Source organism: Herpailurus yagouaroundi, unplaced genomic scaffold (genome assembly GCF_014898765.1).
Source record: "Herpailurus yagouaroundi ecotype Mexico unplaced genomic scaffold, PumYag 180, whole genome shotgun sequence".
NCBI lineage: Eukaryota > Metazoa > Chordata > Mammalia > Carnivora > Felidae > Herpailurus > Herpailurus yagouaroundi.
In genome coordinates, this window is record NW_024412411.1 from 6,868,838 (window position 1) to 6,886,422 (window position 17,585).

A 17,585-nucleotide genomic window follows, 5' to 3' on the forward strand; every position below is an offset into this window, starting at 1 on the left:
GAGAAAGGGAATAAAAAGGAGGCATGAATAACAATTAGATATGAGAAAGGGAAAACAGGACCAGGTAGAAAACTGTCAAATTAGAAGATGAAAAGGATATTAAACATTAATATTACAGCAGCTGTTGAGCTCACATATTTCCCCAGGTTAGGTTATCAAACAAACATAGCAATCTGGTTTTATTTATTAGGTCACTATCAAAAGTACTGGCAACATCCAGCAAAAAACTATCATCCATAAGATGTCTATTTCCTTTGCTATAACAGAAAGTCTACAACAGCCTTTACCCCAATTCAACCCAACAAATATCTATTGGCCCCTGTCATGAGGAGGACAATGTGCTGAGCTTTATGGAAATAGAGCAGTTGCTGGGGGCGGGGGGCTTCTCAGATTAATAAGACTCAGATGTACCCTGAAAATGATATAGTCTCAGAGGCATAAATATAATGAAGTACACAGGTCATTATTATCCAAGGTCATATAAAATTTAAAAAATACAAATTTTATTTGTACCAAGAAAAGGTACAAATAAAATTCTAAGAAGACCAAAGGAGGGAGAGATTATATTAATGGAAAATAATCAGGAAATACTTCACTGAGATGGGCTATACATTTGTTAGATATAATTTTATTTTTTTAATTTTTCAAACATTTATTTTTGAGAGAGAGAGAGACAGAGCGCGAGTGGGGGAAGGGCAGAGAGAGAGGGAGATACAGAATCCAAAGCAGACTCCAGGCTCTGAGATGTCAGCACAGAACCCAATGCAAGGCTTGAACCCACAGACCACGAGATTATGACCTGAGCCAAAGTTGGATGCTTAACCAACTGAGTCACCCAGGCTCCCGTTAGGTATAATTTTAATAGTTGGCCATGGGGAAAGATAGGCAGACTAGAGGAGTAAAAAACCAAAGGCACAGAGCCAGGAAATAATAGTATAATTGTAAAATGATAGACTTTGACAGTTTTGAAGGATATATCCAAAAACTTTGAGAATCCCCAAAGAGTCATATACCGCTATATTATACATTTTCACCCACAAAATTCATACATAATACTGAGTACGTAACTACAAAGCCATTATGTAATGTGAGAGATGGACCATCAGGAAGGTTACATACCAACTAAATAATTTGTTTCTTCGTGTCCATATCCAAGTGCACAGGATGCAATTTGGATCTCAGCAAAATTATATATGACTTCCTTTTACTCAAGGAAGATCAACCTTGAATGCTAAATCCATAAATATCAACAGCCTACTGAAGTTCCATCTGGCTGAAGTGTTTAGCATGAATCAATCCAGAAAGAATTCTGCTTGTTTTAAGATAAAAGGAAACATTAAGGGAACCCGGGTGGCTCAGTCAGTTGACCGTCCGACTTTGGCTCTGGTCCTGATTTCGCGGTTCATGACTTCAAGCCCCATATTGGGCTCGCTGTTATTAGTGCAAAACCCTCTTTGGATCCTCTGTCCCCCTCTCTCTCTGCCCTTTCCCCACTTGTACTCTCTCTCTCAAGAATAAATAAATATTTTTTTAAAAGATAAAAGAAAAAAATAAAAAGATAAAAAAAGATAAAAGGAAACATTTTATCATTTGTTTGCAATTTCTTAATATTTCTTCTATTTTGATGAAGCTCTTTGCATGAACATATCCAACATTTTGTCTTCTTCTCCTCTGTCTAAACTCCTACTTAAAACCAAGAGAAAATTCGTCTTCAGATCTAGAAGCATAACTAGAGAGACCCATCCCCTCGACAGGCCTCATAGACATCTGGTGACCGTCAAATGGTCAAAGTAGCTCCCCTTTCCAAGTAGAAACCTTAGAGATCATCAGGACCCTGCAGTATAGGCTGGAAAAAACTCTAACTTTGATCACATTTATGTCTCTCTCCTGATGGCTCTGACGACCTTTAAGCTGAAGAAAAGGGGATTGCAGGAAGATACAATTAAGATTGCATGCACTCACTCACACACAAACCAAAACCCAGCAACCAAATGGTGGTCTTCATTACTTGGCTTGCTGCCAGAGATAGCAGGCATTGAAAGAATAAGAAGCAGTTACCAAGAAGTACCTGTTCCACAAAGCAAAGCCTTGAAGAGTTAACTGACTCATGGAAGCCTAAATAGGTTTTCAGAAGCTACCGCTGAGGGCTTCAGTCAGCAGGGGAATGGATCAGGACACTAAGGACTTGAGAAGAAACATACACCAGTTAAACTCATGGCCATTCTCCTGTGATACCAATATTGCAAACCTGATTTTGACCAAAACCCTCTAAGACCAAAACGAAAATGTCCTGCTGACTACAAAAATATTTCCCTGTCCTCTTTTCTTTTTTTTTCTTTTTTACCCCTTGTCTTCTTGAGGTCATAATACATTAAATGGATACAACAAGGGGCGCCTGGGTGGCGCAGTCGGTTAAGCGTCCGACTTCAGCCAGGTCACGATCTCGCGGTCTGTGAGTTCGAGCCCCGCGTCAGGCTCTGGGCTGATGGCTCAGAGCCTGGAGCCTGTTTCCGATTCTGTGTCTCCCTCTCTCTCTGCCCCTCCCCGTTCATGCTCTGTCTCTCTCTGTCCCAAAAATAAATAAACGTTGAAAAAAAAATAAAAAAAAAAAAATGGATACAACAAAAAAAGTGAAAGTCATGGTTAAGTAGATTGCTTAAATAATGAATTAAAGAGAGAGAGAATATATCCTGTTAGTAATCCCTGAACTTCATTTCTAAAGGCCTTAAAATTGGGGTGCCTGGGTGGCTCAGGTCATGATCTCACGGTTTGTGAATTCGAGCCTCACGTAGGGCTCTGTGCTGATAGCTCAGAGTCTGGAGCCTCTTCAATTCTGCATCTCCCTCTCTCTCTGCCCCTCCCCTGCTCATGTTCTGTCTCTCTCTCTCTCTCTCTCTCTCTCAAAAATAAACATTAAAAACATTTTTTAAAGGCCTTAAAAATAGACTGAAATTTGATAAGCTATTAGACAGCTATTAAATGGGACCATTAGGAAAACTACATAGAAACATGGGTAAATGATTCTAAGTAAGGTTGAGTGAAGAAAAAAAAAAAAATAATTAATATATATATACATAACATCTGGAGTTATAATAGCCTACATTTATTAAGGACTTACAATTGAAATACACACACACACACACACACACATATGGGTATGAATTAGAATGGAAGTAGTTGTATTAGGATATGAGATTTGGGGTAATCTTTTTTTATTTTCTTAAAAATTTTCTTTCATATGATCACAATGATTTATCCATTAAAAGAAGTATAATCAAAGAACTAATTCTAGAGGGAAACTGATGAATGCCCAAATTACTGCTATTGATTTCCATATACTTTGTCATGTGTCCAAGTTTATAATGGAAAAGTATTGACAGGAAATTTGACTTCTATAGAAAACAATAACAAAGCAGTCACTTTGTAAACTTAATTTAAAAAATACAACAGAGAGAATGAGGGGTTTAGGTTTGAAAGCTTGAAAAGAAAATTTAATTTAATTTAAAACAGTGTTCAGGGGCGCCTGACTGGCTCAGTCCCTAGAGCATGAGACTCTTGATCTCAGGTTCATGATTTCACACCCTGAGTTGGGCATTACTTTAAAAATAGAATGATAAAATAAAAGTGTTCATTTCAGACACATGGCCTGAAGCGACCGTGATGTTGCTTCAACTGTCCTAAGGATTCCCGTGTGAGGCCCACAGTGTGGTGGTTTTGTAGTTACAGAGCTCAGTATTCAAACTCCAGCCCACCACTTACTAGCCGTAGTTCCTTGGTCAAATTACTTAAGCTTTCTAAGCCTTGACTTCCTCCTGTTTAAAATGGAAATGTAGATAACCCACCTCAAAAGACGGTGGGAGGTCTCTAATAATATAGAGCATTGTAAAGCAAGCAGTTAACACCATGGTAGGTAGTTCATATTCAGTAAATGCTAGTTCCCTTATCTCTCCATTCCCTTTTCAAAAATCCACCATATAAAAGTGGATTTACTTGTGACTGAGTTAATCATCAGATTTTTAATAATACCATTTGCCACTTACTAACTGCCTACTAGGATACTAAATACCCAATACATAGTAAGCTCCCAGTAAAGATATGTTTAATGGATGGATGGATGGATGGATGGATGGGTGGATGGATGGATGGATGGATGGGTGGCTGGCTGGTTGGCTGCCTTAATCTTTGTCTTCAGATGCCTAGAAGAGACACTGGGTTTGTTCTATATATTTCTCAGGAATACAGCTGGGACCAGAAAGTACAGCGATAATCTCTATTTTTTGAGGAGAAAGAATGGGTTTGACTAAGCAAAGACCAGGCTATTGGAGAAGAGCCCTTGGGAAGAACAGAGTAAAAAGGGGGCTTTTCTTTCCTTCCAGGTCTTTGGACTTTGCTAGAAAGAGTCACTCTCTCCATCTCTGGGTCTAGCAGAGATGATAGCAACCTGGTTGAGAATAACAACCTGCCAGAGGTGTGTTGCTCTCTTGTCTCCTTCCCTATGCTCTGAGGGTGGATAATGCTTAGCCCAGAGCAGCAAGGCTCCCACTGGTGCCAGCAACATCCTAGAGTAATCAATCTTTGTGGAAGGCCTGACTCAGCTGTAACAGGCCTTCCATATGCCTGGGTCCAGGTGCAGTGCATGGGCTGTTGCCACTTAATTTCCTTGGACAGTAAGTGGAAGTTACAAGGAAGCAGAGTTTCACATAAAACCAAGAACAGCATGCCAGTAAAGCTGTCCAAACATGGAAGAGGCTGACTTATTATACTGACCCCTGGGCTGAGAGGAATGTTGCTTCCGTGTTGTTATGTTGCAGAGGGAATTCTAGCTTTAGCTTCATGGTTACAATGAGAAAAACTCCTAGCCTGAAGATTTTGGTTTCATTGGACTCTCACACTCTTAAAACTAGGCTTTCTACTGACACCTAGAGGCTTACTTGTAAATGTTGCTATAAATCCAAACCTGAGGAAAATTCCATTCTTTCTCAGTTCAAATTTTCAACTCCACTTGGGCCTATAGGTGTTCCCCTTCTGCAGATACTCCCAGTGGAAGAGTCTCAAAAAGGACTAAATACTGTTATGATCTTGCAGTCACTGTATCTCGACACAGCTACAGGACCAGGACAGAAACACAGTTGGAGGAAAGTCCCTCTCCTTCTCAGCCTCTTGGAGAAGGAAACAGATCATATACATGACACAAGAAATTACCATGTGAGGTAGACCCTTCCAAGTAGCTAATGTGGGTGATTAGTGCCATGAAAGCTGGATAAATATAAAGATCTCTGTGGTCTGGGGTGGAAGGGCTTTTGTAAACAGTGAAACTAGAGCTGGTTCTTGGGGAAGAAATAACCCAGGAAGGTAAGGGGTTGGGGGGACAGGTGGCAGTGAGTGTAGTGAAAGAGATTTGAAGTCCAGTGGACCTGAATCAAATCCTGGCTTTTTTTCACTAGCTGTGACTTTCAGCTAGTTTCTTCAAGTCTTTGAACATCAGCCTCGTCCTCTTCCTTTTTTTAAAAAAAAATTTTTTTTAACGTTTATTTATTTTTGAGACAGAGAGAGACAGAGCATGAATGGAGGAGGGTCAGAGAGAGAGAGGGAGACACAGAATCTGAAACAGCCTCCAGGCTCTGAGCTGTCAGCACAGAGCCCGACGTGGGGCTTGAACTCATGAACTGAGAGATCATGACCTGAGCCGAAGTCGGACGCTTAACCGACTGAGCAACCCAGGCGCCCCCAGCCTTGTCCTCTTCCATTGAGGACACTCATGCCTTCCTTGAAAGCTTGCTGTATGGATTACAGATAACACATAGAATTTGGTTTGTTCAGTGTCTGGCACACAATAAGCACTCCAGTGGCAGCTTGTATTGCTGTGGATTTTGACACAGGGGTGGACCCGATGTGTTCAGGGAATATGACATGAGACAATTTGGGACAGTGTTTGTGTGGAAGCACAGGAAGTGAGTCTGAAGCAGTGTTATGTGCTCAAGAGGACCCTGGTTTGAGTTCTTGATCTCATTTCAACAGGCAAGTCATTTCCTTTCTCAGGGCCTCTTTCCCATCTTTACAGTGAGGATATTGGTCTAACGAAGTATTTCTTTACCTTGGCTGCATATTGGAATCATCCAGAGAGTTTTTAAAACTTCTAATGACCATGCTGCACCCCAGACCAACTAAATCAGAATTTCTGGTGCTGGACCTCCAGACAGCAGATATATTTTTTTTAAACTTTATTGAGATATAATTATTTACATATTTAAGGCTGACAATTTGATGAGTTTGGCCATATACGTACAACCATGACATTATCACCACCATCAAGGTAATGAACACATCCATCACCTTCAAAAGTTAGTGTCCCAGGGGCGCCTGGGTGGCGCAGTCGGTTAAGCGTCCGACTTCAGCCAGGTCACGATCTCGCACTCCGTGAGTTCGAGCCCCGCGTCAGGCTCTGGGCTGTTGGCTCAAAGCCTGGAGCCTGTTTCTGATTCTGTGTCTCCCTCTCTCTCTGCCCCTCCCCCGTTCATGCTCTGTCTCTCTCTGTCCCAAAAATAAATAAATGTTGAAAAAAAAAAATTTAAAAGTTAGTGTCCCATTTTTGTGTGTGGCAAAAACACTTAACGTGAGATCTACCCTCTTAACATTTTTAAATGTGCAATACTATGCTATTAACTATGCACTATGTTGTACAACAGATCAGTAGAGTTTATTCAGTTAGCGTAACTGAAACCTTACACCCACTTAATGACTCCCCATTTCCCTCTCCCCTAGCCCCTGGCAACCACCATTCTATTCTTTGCCTCCAAACATTTGACTAGTTTAGATACTAGATACTTATAAAAGGGGAAATCATACAGTATTTGTCCTTCTGAGACTGGCTTATTTCACTTATAATGTCCTCCAAGTTCATCCATGTTGTCACAAATAGTAGGATTTCCTTCTTTTTAAGGCTGAATAATATTCCATTGTATGTATATACCACATTTTCTTTATCCATTCATCTGCTGATGGACATTTGGCTATTGTGAATAATGTTGCAATGAACGTGGGAGTGCAAATATCTTTTTGAGAATCTTGATTTCAATCATTTTGGATATATACCAAAAGTGGAATTTGTGGATCATACGGTAGTTCTATTTTTATTTTTTTGAGGAATATCCATACTATTTTCCACAGAGGCTGAATCATTTTACATTCCCACCAACAATGTACAGGACTTTCAATTTTTCATTTAGTTTTATCAATACTTACCTTTCATCTGTTTGTTTTTGTAATAGACATCCTAACAGGTGTGAGGTAGTACCTTATTGTGGTTTTGATTTGCATTTCCCTTATGATTAGTGATGTTGAGCACTTCTTTATGTACCTGGTGGCCATTTGTATTTATTCTTTGGAGAAATGTCTTTTCAAGTTCTTTGCCCACTTTTTAATTGGGCTACTTGTTTTTTTTGTTTGTTTGTTTTGTTTTGTTTGCTATCAGGTTTAAGAGTTCCTTGTGTATTTTGGATGTTAACCCCCTATTAGATAAATGGTTTGCAAATATTTTCTCCTGTTCTGTACTTTGCCTTTCACCTTTGATTGTTTCCTTTTCTGTGCACAAGCTTTTTAATTTGTTATGATCTCACTCATTTACGTTTTCTTTTGATGCTTATGTTTTTGGTGTCATATCCAAGAAATCATTGCCAAGACCAGCGTCAAGAAGCTCTTCCCCTATGTTTTCTTCTAGGAGTTTCACTATTTCAGGTCCTATATCTAAGTCTTTAATCCATTTTGAGTTGATTGTTGTGTATGGTACAAGGTAAGGATCCAATTTCATTCTTTTGCATGTGGATATCCAGTTTTCCAATAACATTTGTTGAAGAGACTATCCTTTCCACATTGTATAATCTCAGCACCCTTGCTAGAGATCAGTTGGTAGTATATCCATGGGTTTACTTCTGGCTCTCTATTCTGTTCCACTGGTCTATTTGTCTGTCTCTATGTCAATACCATATTATTTTAATTACTGTAGCTTCTAAATGTATTTTGAAATCAGGAAATGTGATGCCTCTAATTTACAGACAGCAGATTTTTTTAAAGTTCCCCAGATTGTTCCAATATGCACACAAGGTCGAGAACCATTAGACAGTTGTCAAAAACCAACCTCTGTGCTCTGGAGCTGAAATATGAAACACAGAGTTTGGGTATAAAAAAGGAAGACAGTTTATTTCTTCATCAGGCAAATGAGGCTACAGAAGGCTAATGCCTTCAAGACTGTAAGCTTGCCTGCGGTAAAAGGCTGAGGGGTTCAATAGGAAAATACAGGATCTGGGTAGAATCTGGTACATGCTATCAGCTGTGCCATCATGTCTTCAAGGTGGTCTCATGACTAGCACTGGCACCCACCATCCCAGTCTCTTTACTGAGTATACACTGAGGTCAGCAAGATGTCAATATCGACACCAAGTTCCTGGAACAAAGGATTCTACAGAAAAACAAGTGAAGGGAAGGGGGAGGCTTCAAGAATGAGAGAGACAAAAATTTGTTGTTTTAAGTCAAGCCTTGCTAAAACACTAGTGTGTTCATCTTAATTTCCATCCATCTTTATGTTTCTATGATGGTTTCAAAACTACATAATTGTGTGTGGGGGGGGGGTGCCTTGGTGGCTCTGTCAGTTGAGTGTCTAACTTTTCATTTCAGCTCAGGTCATGATCTCAGAGTCATGGGATCAAGCCCTGCATCAAGCCCCTGCATCAGGCCCAGCGTGGAGCCTGCTGAAGATTCTCTTTCTCTCTCCCTGCCCCACTTTCCCACTCGCACTTTCCAAAATTTTAAAAGAACACTACATAGTTTTTAAGGTGTCTTATACTTCTAACACTAGAAAGATAGAGAAAAACAATAAATAATTATTATATAAATAATTAATATGTAATGGCTACTATATGTTAAGTGCTAAGTGTCAAACACTCACCAAGAGCTTTTTATGTGCTATTTGAAATTCACAATAAATCTAAGGAGCAAAAATTTTACAAATGAAGAAATAAGTTTAGGAAGATATTTTTTAAATGTTTATTTTGAGAGAGAGAGAGCACAAGCTGGGGAGGGGCAGAGAGAGACAGAGAGAGAATCCCAAGCAGACTCTACACTGTCAGCACAGAGCCCCATGTGGGGCTTGAACCCACAATCTGTGAGATCATGACCTGAGCCAAAACCAAGGGTTGGCTGCTTAACTGACGGAGCCACCCAGGCGCCCCTAGAAAGATTTTTGTTTGCCCAATACCATGCAGCTAAGAGTCAAAGCTAGAATTTTAACACATATTTCTCTGATGTCCCAGGTGGAAATCTGATGGACTACATTCTACCATTTCCCATAACTCCCACACAACATTGGAAATCATTTCTTTTATCCTGCTTACCTGGAGGCAAATGTCAAGATCCTAATGCCTATGAATGGATGTATTTCTGTGAACTTAGGAGGTTTTACTCTGTTTCTCAACAAGTATTTCTGTGCAAGATGGGTATAGCAAGATAGTATAGCCTGAGCACAGACTATAACTGATACATTACTTTTTATTCAATATTTTTTAAATATGAAATTTATTGTCAAATTGGTTTCCATACAACACCTAGTGCTCATCCCAAAAGGTACCCTCCTCAATACCCATCACCCACCCTCCTCTCCTCCCACCCCCCCATCAACCCTCAGTTTGTTCTCAGTTTTTAAGAGTCTCTTATGCTTTGGCTCCCTACCTCTCTAACCTCTTTTTTTTTCTTCCCCTCCCCCATGGACTTCTGTTAAGTTTCTCAAGATCCACATAAGAGTGAAAACATATAGTATCTGTCTTTCTCTGTATGACTTATCTGAGTTAGCATGACACTCTCCAGTTCCATCCACATTGCTACAAAAAGCCACATTCCATTCTTTCTCATTGCCACGTAGTATTCCATTGTGTATATAAACCACAATTTCTTTATCCATTCATCAGTTGATGGACATTTAGGCTCTTTCCATAATTTGGCTATTGTTGAAAGTGCTGCTATAAACATTGGGGTACAAGTGCCCCTATGCATCAGCACTCCTGTATCCCTTGGGTAAATTCCTAGCAGTGCTATTTCTGGGTCATAGGGTAGATCTATTTTTAATTTTTTGAGGAACCTCTACACTGTTTTCCAGAGCGGCTGCACCAGTTTGCATTCCCACCAAAATTGGCAAAGATAAAGTTAAGCTTTCACTTTTTGCAGATGACATGACATTATACACGGAAAACCCAATAGACTCCACCAAAAGTCTCCTAGAACCGATACATGAATTCAGCAAAGTCGCAGGATACAAAATCAATGTACAAAAATCAGTTGCGTTCTTATACACTAACAATGAAGCAACAGAAAGACAAATAAAGAAACTGATCCCATTCACAATGCACCAAGAAGCATAAAATACCTAGGAATAAACCTAAACAAAGATGTAAAAGATCTGTATGCTGAAATCTATAGAAAGCTTATGAAGGAAATTGAAGATACAAAGAAATGGAAAAACATTCCATGCTCATGGGTTGGAAGAATAAATATTGTTAAAATGTCAATACTACCCAAAGCTATCTACACATTCATTGCAATCCCAATCAAAATTGCACCAGCATTCTTCTCGAAGCTAGAACAAGCAATCCTAATATTTTTATTCAATATTTTTATTAAAACAGTTGTCCATGGAACCTGAGTGGTCCCCAAACCAATGAGTGAGATGCTGCCATCTTGTGGCATTTTTTTGTAAGGCCAGGTGTGTAATCCAACAGTGAGGAGAGCCCAATAAGCAAAATTATAACCATACCTAATACTTTGCACTTTTGTTGTCTTCCTAATTGTAACATAATTTTGTTTCTCCAAATATATTATTAGGAATGAATCAATACAACAACATAAGAAAATAGATAATAACTGAAGACAAAATAATAAAGTTGCCTCTCCTACTCTTTACTAGTAGTGTATCGCCTTGTCAATTTACTTAATTTTTCTGGGTCTGAAATTTTCTTATCTATAAGATGGGGACAATAACACCCATCTCATAGTACTGCTTTAAAGCCAAATTAAAATATATATGTCAAGATCCTGGAAAATTGTGGACATTTGACATGTATTGGTTCCTTACTCCCTTCCCTTCTTTCCTGATCCTTTTCCTTTTCTCTATTTCTGAGCTCTTCCCACTGAAGATATCCTAGCCTTCTGTTTTCTGACGGCTTCCTTAAGTATTTTCCCCATTGTTCTTTCAGTTTCCGGGCTCCACCCTATTCCCACCCCCTCGAACACACACACAGAGGGGGTGTCCAGATTTAACACACATGGACCCTTACCTTGGTAAGGTAAAGCTCAGTAAACCTCTCTCCATTATCCAATATGGCTAACCACTCCTCCACTTCAGCATTTGTGCTGTTGTGGGTATTGCAATGCAAAACACCTGGTGGGTTTCCCTGAGCAGTTTTCCCATTGCTAATAGCGTTCATTCTATGATCCCATCAGAATCTGGTCCCCTCAGATTCTACCTCTTACCCCTGACCCTTTCACCTCAACCCTTGGACACCTGACACACATACATCTCCCTCTCTGGCCCCATTTCGCACCATTCTCTCACCTTACTCACTCTGCTTTGCCCACTGGCCTCCTCCCTTTTGCTGCTCCCTTTGTCCTAATGGCTCTCCTAGAAAACCACATGGTTTGCTCCCCTACTTCTACAATTTTCTTCTCAAATATCACTTTATCAGAGAAGGCTTCCTTGATAGTCTGTATAACTATATAAAATAACACAAACACACAAAGTCCCAGTAACTGTCCATCCCCCTTATCCTGCTTAGCTTTGATTTGTAGCATGTCCTACCACTCATCATGTTGCTATAAAGGTGAAGGAGCTGGTAGCTTCTTAAAGTGTTCTTGTATGGGAGGGCAAGGTTCACTTGGTGGGGCATTGGTTCCTCCATAGGGGATTGTTCCAGGAAGCATTAATTATGTATGTTGGCTGGGGATAACACATGTTAAAATAAATCTGTGGAAACGTATTTTTCATTCTTGCTGCTCTTACTCCTCAGCACTTTGTCTCTCTTCCCCTTCATATATTTTAGGATTCCTGCTTCTTCTGGTTTCATCTGATTTTAGTGTTTTTCATTTATGGTAGGAATCCTAAACCCAGAGTGCATGGAAAGGCTTCAAAAGGACACATGAATAACTTGAAATTATTGGCAAGATTTTGAGGGTATGTTTGTTTTCTAGGGCAAAGGTCTATGACATTGATCAAATGCAAGGAGTCTAGGACTTCCCCCACCTAAAAGATGAAAAACCATAACTGTACAGATGACAGCTGAATATTCCCCATCTTAATATGCATAATACTTAAACAGTGTTTAATACTGTCTTTCTCAATAGCTTAAGCACCAAGAGTAAAGAGATAGTATTTATTATTACAGTGCCTAGTGTACTGGCTGGCACCTAACTAATGCTCAATAAATACTTGTTGAATGAATGAAGACTCCATGGTGGTAAAAAGCCTATTAGTTATTCTGTCCATAACCTTCATTGAACAAGTCTTGTCCTGGGGCTAGGGTGTCTCTTGACAGACCCATTTAGATTTTGTTCTGCATCTAGAGATAAGGGAAGAGTTATCCTACTAAAAAATGCAAATCTCACTTTTAACATAAAAGAGCCAGTCATAGTACACACTGTAAGAAAGGCTGAGTAAAGATGAAATAGCCAGTTGAGCATCAGAAATGGAACAGTAAAAAGGAAGTTAGGTGGAGTGAAATTCAGAAAGAGGTAGCTCCGTAACTAGAACTCAAGGAGTTGATAAACCTGGCAAGAATCAGATTTGTCCAGTTAAATTCAAAAACAAAAATTTAGGCATACATTCAAAATCACCAGTCCCGGGCGCCTGGATGGCGCAGTCGGTTCAGCGTCCGACTTCAGCCAGGTCACGATCTCGCGGTCCGTGAGTTCGAGCCCCACGTCAGGCTCTGGGCTGATGGCTCAGAGCCTGGAGCCTGTTTCCGATTCTGTGTCTCCCTCTCTCTCTCTGCCCCTCCTCCGTTCATGCTCTGTCTCTCTCTGTCCCAAAAATAAATAAACGTTGAAAAAAAAATTAAAAAAAAAAAAAAATCACCAGTCCCATCATTAACGACAAAAAGAAGTTGAAAAACAAGTTGGTTGAGGTTTGTATTTCTAATAGATGAGGTGTAATGAAAGGGACTTCTGGCATCTGTGTACTCAGTTTTAACTTTTATATTAAAAAAAAACAACACTCTGACTCAGGTAGTTAAATTGCATTTGGGGAGTGCAGGGGTGTGTGTGTGTGTGTGTGTGCATATTTTATAAATTTGTATATTTAACAGATTTTAAAGAGCTTCACAGATACCTTAGCAATAAGTCCTCTTAGTTTGCAGACCTGTTTTTCAGGCAACAGCGTCCTTCACGGTAAATAAGGGACTGCAACAACAGTTGCGAAAGAGTAATTGGTTGGCTCTGCTTCCATTCATTCTGCAGGAAAGCCAAACTTCCTTATTGTCTCCCAAATGGTTTTGTGAAGTCCCCAGTGCCCCTCCAGAACAGTTGTCTTCACTGCCATTTTCTTCCTGACTGCCCCAGCTCTGGCTCTCTGTAGAAACCCCTCTTGTTCTGTTGAGGCTTGAAGGGCAGGCAGGCCTCTGATAGCTGCCCAAAGAACTCAGCAGTTGCTGGTGCCCACACAGGACTGCCCCAAGGCAACTGAGATCTTGTGCTGAAGCTTTTCTTCCTAAATAGTTGTGGTGATTTTCACCATCTCTTGTCATTGCCAGAATCACCGGGGCCAACTCAGGCTCTGTTGAAACCACCTGGTGTTCCAATTCTACTAAAAAAAAAAAAATTTTTAACAGCAACTCCTATGCTATGTGATATTTTATTTTTAGCAAACTTCTAATTTTAGTTATAGATTAAAAAACAAAAATAGTTGTAGATTTACAGAAAAGTTGCAACCGCAGAAAGTTATATGCCCCACACAGTTTTCCCTATTATTTTTTTTTGTTTGTGCTTTTGTTTTTTAAGTTTATTTTGAGAGAGAGAGAGAGAGAGGAAGGGAAGGGCAGAGAGAAAGGGAGAGACAGAGAATACTTAGCAGGCTCCATGCTGTCACTCTCAGTGCAGAGCCTGATGCGGGCTGGGCTCAATCTTACAAACCGTGATATCATGACCTGAGCTGAGATCAAGAGTCCAACGCTTAATTGACTGAGCCATCCAGGCACTCCACAGTTTTCCCTATTATTAACATCTTACATTACTATGGAACATGTCATACTTAATGAACCAATATTAATATGTTACTATTAACTAAAGTCCCAATGTTATTCAGATTTCCTTAGTTTTTATCTAACGTCTTTAGCTGTCCAAAGAGCCCATCCATGAAACTACATTTGTTTGTTTATTTACTTAAATTTTCTTTAAAAATTTTTTAAGTAGGCTCCACGCCCAATGTAGGGCTTGAACTCACAACCCTGAGATCAAGAGTCAGATGCTCTACCAACTAAGCCAGCCAGGCACCTTTATTTATTATTTTTGTGTGTGCATTTATTTAACTAATCTCTACCCCCAACGTGGGGCTCAAACTCACAACCCCAAGATCAAGAGTCGCATGCTTCTCCAACTGAGTCAGCCAGGCGTCCCAAGACAATACATTACATTTAGTCATCATATCTCCTTAGGTTCCTCTTGGCTGTGACAGTTTCTCAGACTTCTCTTTTTATGGCTTCAGCAATTTGAGGGACACTGGTAGGGGCATTTTGTAGAATAGCCCTCAACTGGAATTTCTCTAATGTTTTTCTCATGATTATTTGGGGTTATGCGTTTTGGAAAGGAAAACCATTCTCATTACAGGCCATTCTCATTACATCCTATCAAGGGTACATACTGTCAACATGACATCACTGTGGATGTTAACCTTGATCCTTTAGCTGAGATAGTGTTTGTCAAGTTTCTCCACTGCAAAGTTTCTCTTTCTCATCTTCCCCCCACCACACCTTTCCATAGTATTCTCTTTGAAAGTAAGTCAATATGCATAGTCCACACTTAACAAGCAAAGAGCTATGCTTAGACTCCTTATTCAATTATTTATGTATATAAGTATAACTTCATGGATATTCAGTTTATACTTTGAGTTATAATCCAATACTAATTTATATTCTCAACCCGTGTAAGTCATTCTTTTTCACAAAGATACTGGTCTTGGGAATTGGAATTTTAAGATCTGGGTTTGCAAGATGCAGCTCTGTCACCCATATCAACAGACGATTTTGCTGAAGGAATTAGGGTAATTTAAGTAGAGATTTTTTTGTTTCTGAAAACAGATTGATTTATGTGATGTGAAATACTCAATTACAAGTCATTGGTTTTCTTCTGCTCTTGTTCTCTAATTGAAATGATGCCCCAAATCTTTTTAATGACAATATATATTAAAATTTCTAATCAAAGTTCAAAAGACTAAGTTTTCTACATGGCTCTTGCTAATGACAGTGAATTATCAGCAGAGCAGTAAACAAAATATATTCACATTCTCAAGTGACTTTTAGTAAAGGGGAGCAATGAGAGGGTTACACTCACAGGACTGATTTAAATGCAACCCCTTTGGACAGCAGCGACTAGTTTTACTCTAAATTCTTCAGCAGGCACCAATGCAGGAAAAAGGAAAGGTGCAAGTGTTTATTTTCATTATTTTTTTAATGTTTATTTTTGAGAGCGGGAGTGGGGGAGGGGCAGAGAGAGAGGGGCTGAGAGGATCCCAAGCGGGCTCTACGCTGACAGCAGCAAGGCCCATGGGGGGCTCAAACTCACACACCGTGAGATCATGACCTGAACTGAAGTCGCTCAACCGACTGCACCACCCAGGCATCCCCAGTACTTATTTTTTAATGCAGAGAATGTCTCTCCGCACCCCCCCCCCAATTCGGAGTTGTAAAGAGAACTTTCATTAGTTTTAAAAGTACAAGTTGGGGCGCCTGGGTGGCGCAGTCGGTTAAGCGTCCGACTTCAGCCAGGTCACGATCTCGCGGTCCGTGAGTTCGAGCCCCGCGTCAGGCTCTGGGCTGATGGCTCAGAGCCTGGAGCCTGTTTCCGATTCTGTGTCTTCCTCTCTCTCTGCCCCTCCCCCGTTCATGCTCTGTCTCTCTCTGTCCCAAAAATAAATAAACGTTGAAAAAAAATTTTTTTTAAAGTACAAGTTGTGGGGCGCCCGGGTGGCTCAGCCGGTTGAGCTTCCGGCTCTTGATTCTGGCTCGGGTCACGATCTCAGGGTCCTGGATCAGGCCCCTCAACAGTCTACGCCCCGAAATGTGGAGCCTGCTTAGGCGTCTCTTGCTCGCTCGCACTCTCTCCCTCCGCCCCTCTCCCCTGCTGGTGTTTGCGCTCTCGCGCGCTCTCTCGCTCTCTCTCCCTCAAACGAAAAAACAGGACAAGTTGAGAAAGGGGAGGAAAGCTGAAGAGAATCATCAAGAACACCTGCCAAGTGCCCTCTTATCACTGGAAGCTCAGGCTAATTATTCCTCTCATTTTGTTCCTCTCTCCTAAGAATGTGGACTCTTTTCTTGGTCAAGAGAGCCCGGTGGTGGCGGCAAGACGGAGGTGGGACGGGGCTGAGGCATTTGAGCCTGCCTCCCCCCCCGCCTCTCCCCTCCGCAAACTCTGACACCTGTGGCATTAGCTCAAAACCAGACTAGGTGCGAGGTCGGAGGAATCCCTGACCTTCTCCAACAGCTCACGCACAATGGGCCGCCCCAAATAGGTGAGCTGTTGAGAGTGAGCCGCGGCGGCGGCAAGAGCCCTGGACTCTGGCATTACCAGACTTTAAGCTAGCACTTATTGAACACTTTCTGTGTGCTCGGCTCTCTTTGCTAGTGTTTTCATGTTATTTTGTTATTTGAGAGAGAGGGGAGAGAGAGAGAGAGAGAGAGAGCGCAGGGGAGAGGGGCAGAGGGAGAGAAAGAATCCTAAGCAGGCTTGGGGCTTGATCACAAAACGCGGGGATCATGACCTGAGCCAAAATCAAGAGTCCAGTGCTCAACCCACTGAGCCACCCAGGCGCCCCTTCATGCTTTTCCAAACAAAGTGAGGAGGTGCTATGACCCACAACCCTGTGAGGGAGCTGAGGAAAACTAAAGCTCAAGGAAACCCAGTTACGTGCCCATGTTCACACAGGTCAAACCCCGTTCCCTCGAATCCAAAGTCTACTCCCGCTAACCACCCCTGGCCTCTGCGCCCCACCTCCGTCACCTCCCGTCTTCTCAGTCGCTTCATTAATAAAAACGAGGTGGTTGGCCGAGATGATCTCTAGGAGTCATTCCAGTAGGGCGGTTTTACCGGTTTAGGAACGAGGAAGGAAAACCAAGGTCTTCCCTTCAAAGCAAGTGTCAAATCGCAGCGAACGCGCGCGTTTCCATTCCGTGCGGGTCGAAAGCGCCCTCAGCCCCGGCCTGGGGTCCTGGGGTCCCCGGTGCGGCTGCTCGCAAGGGCTCACGGGCCCCCGCGCGCATGCGCAATGGTCCCGGCGAGCGGCGTCCCTTCGCACCCTGCCGGACTCGCGCCCGCTTCCAGTTCCTAAGGGAGGCCGAGGG

General features: G+C 41.4%; 1 protein-coding gene across 15 annotated transcripts in view; it reads right to left on the bottom strand.

Annotated features, from left to right (window-relative positions):
• The window catches only part of LOC121039330 (uncharacterized), a 38,508-nt gene extending 20,957 nt beyond the window's left edge, over positions 1-17,551 (bottom strand). For 7 of the 15 annotated variants that reach the window (XR_005794701.1, XR_005794703.1, XR_005794699.1 and 4 more), the window contains exon 1: positions 17,236-17,551. The gene's annotated coding sequence lies outside the window, so the exon portion shown is untranslated. Of the gene's footprint in view, positions 1-1,966; positions 2,270-15,579; positions 15,670-17,235 lie in introns of those variants that run through there. The other 8 variants (XR_005794705.1, XR_005794706.1, XR_005794713.1 and 5 more) reach the window with 5 other exon arrangements.
• Positions 17,552-17,585: the final 34 nt, after the last annotated feature.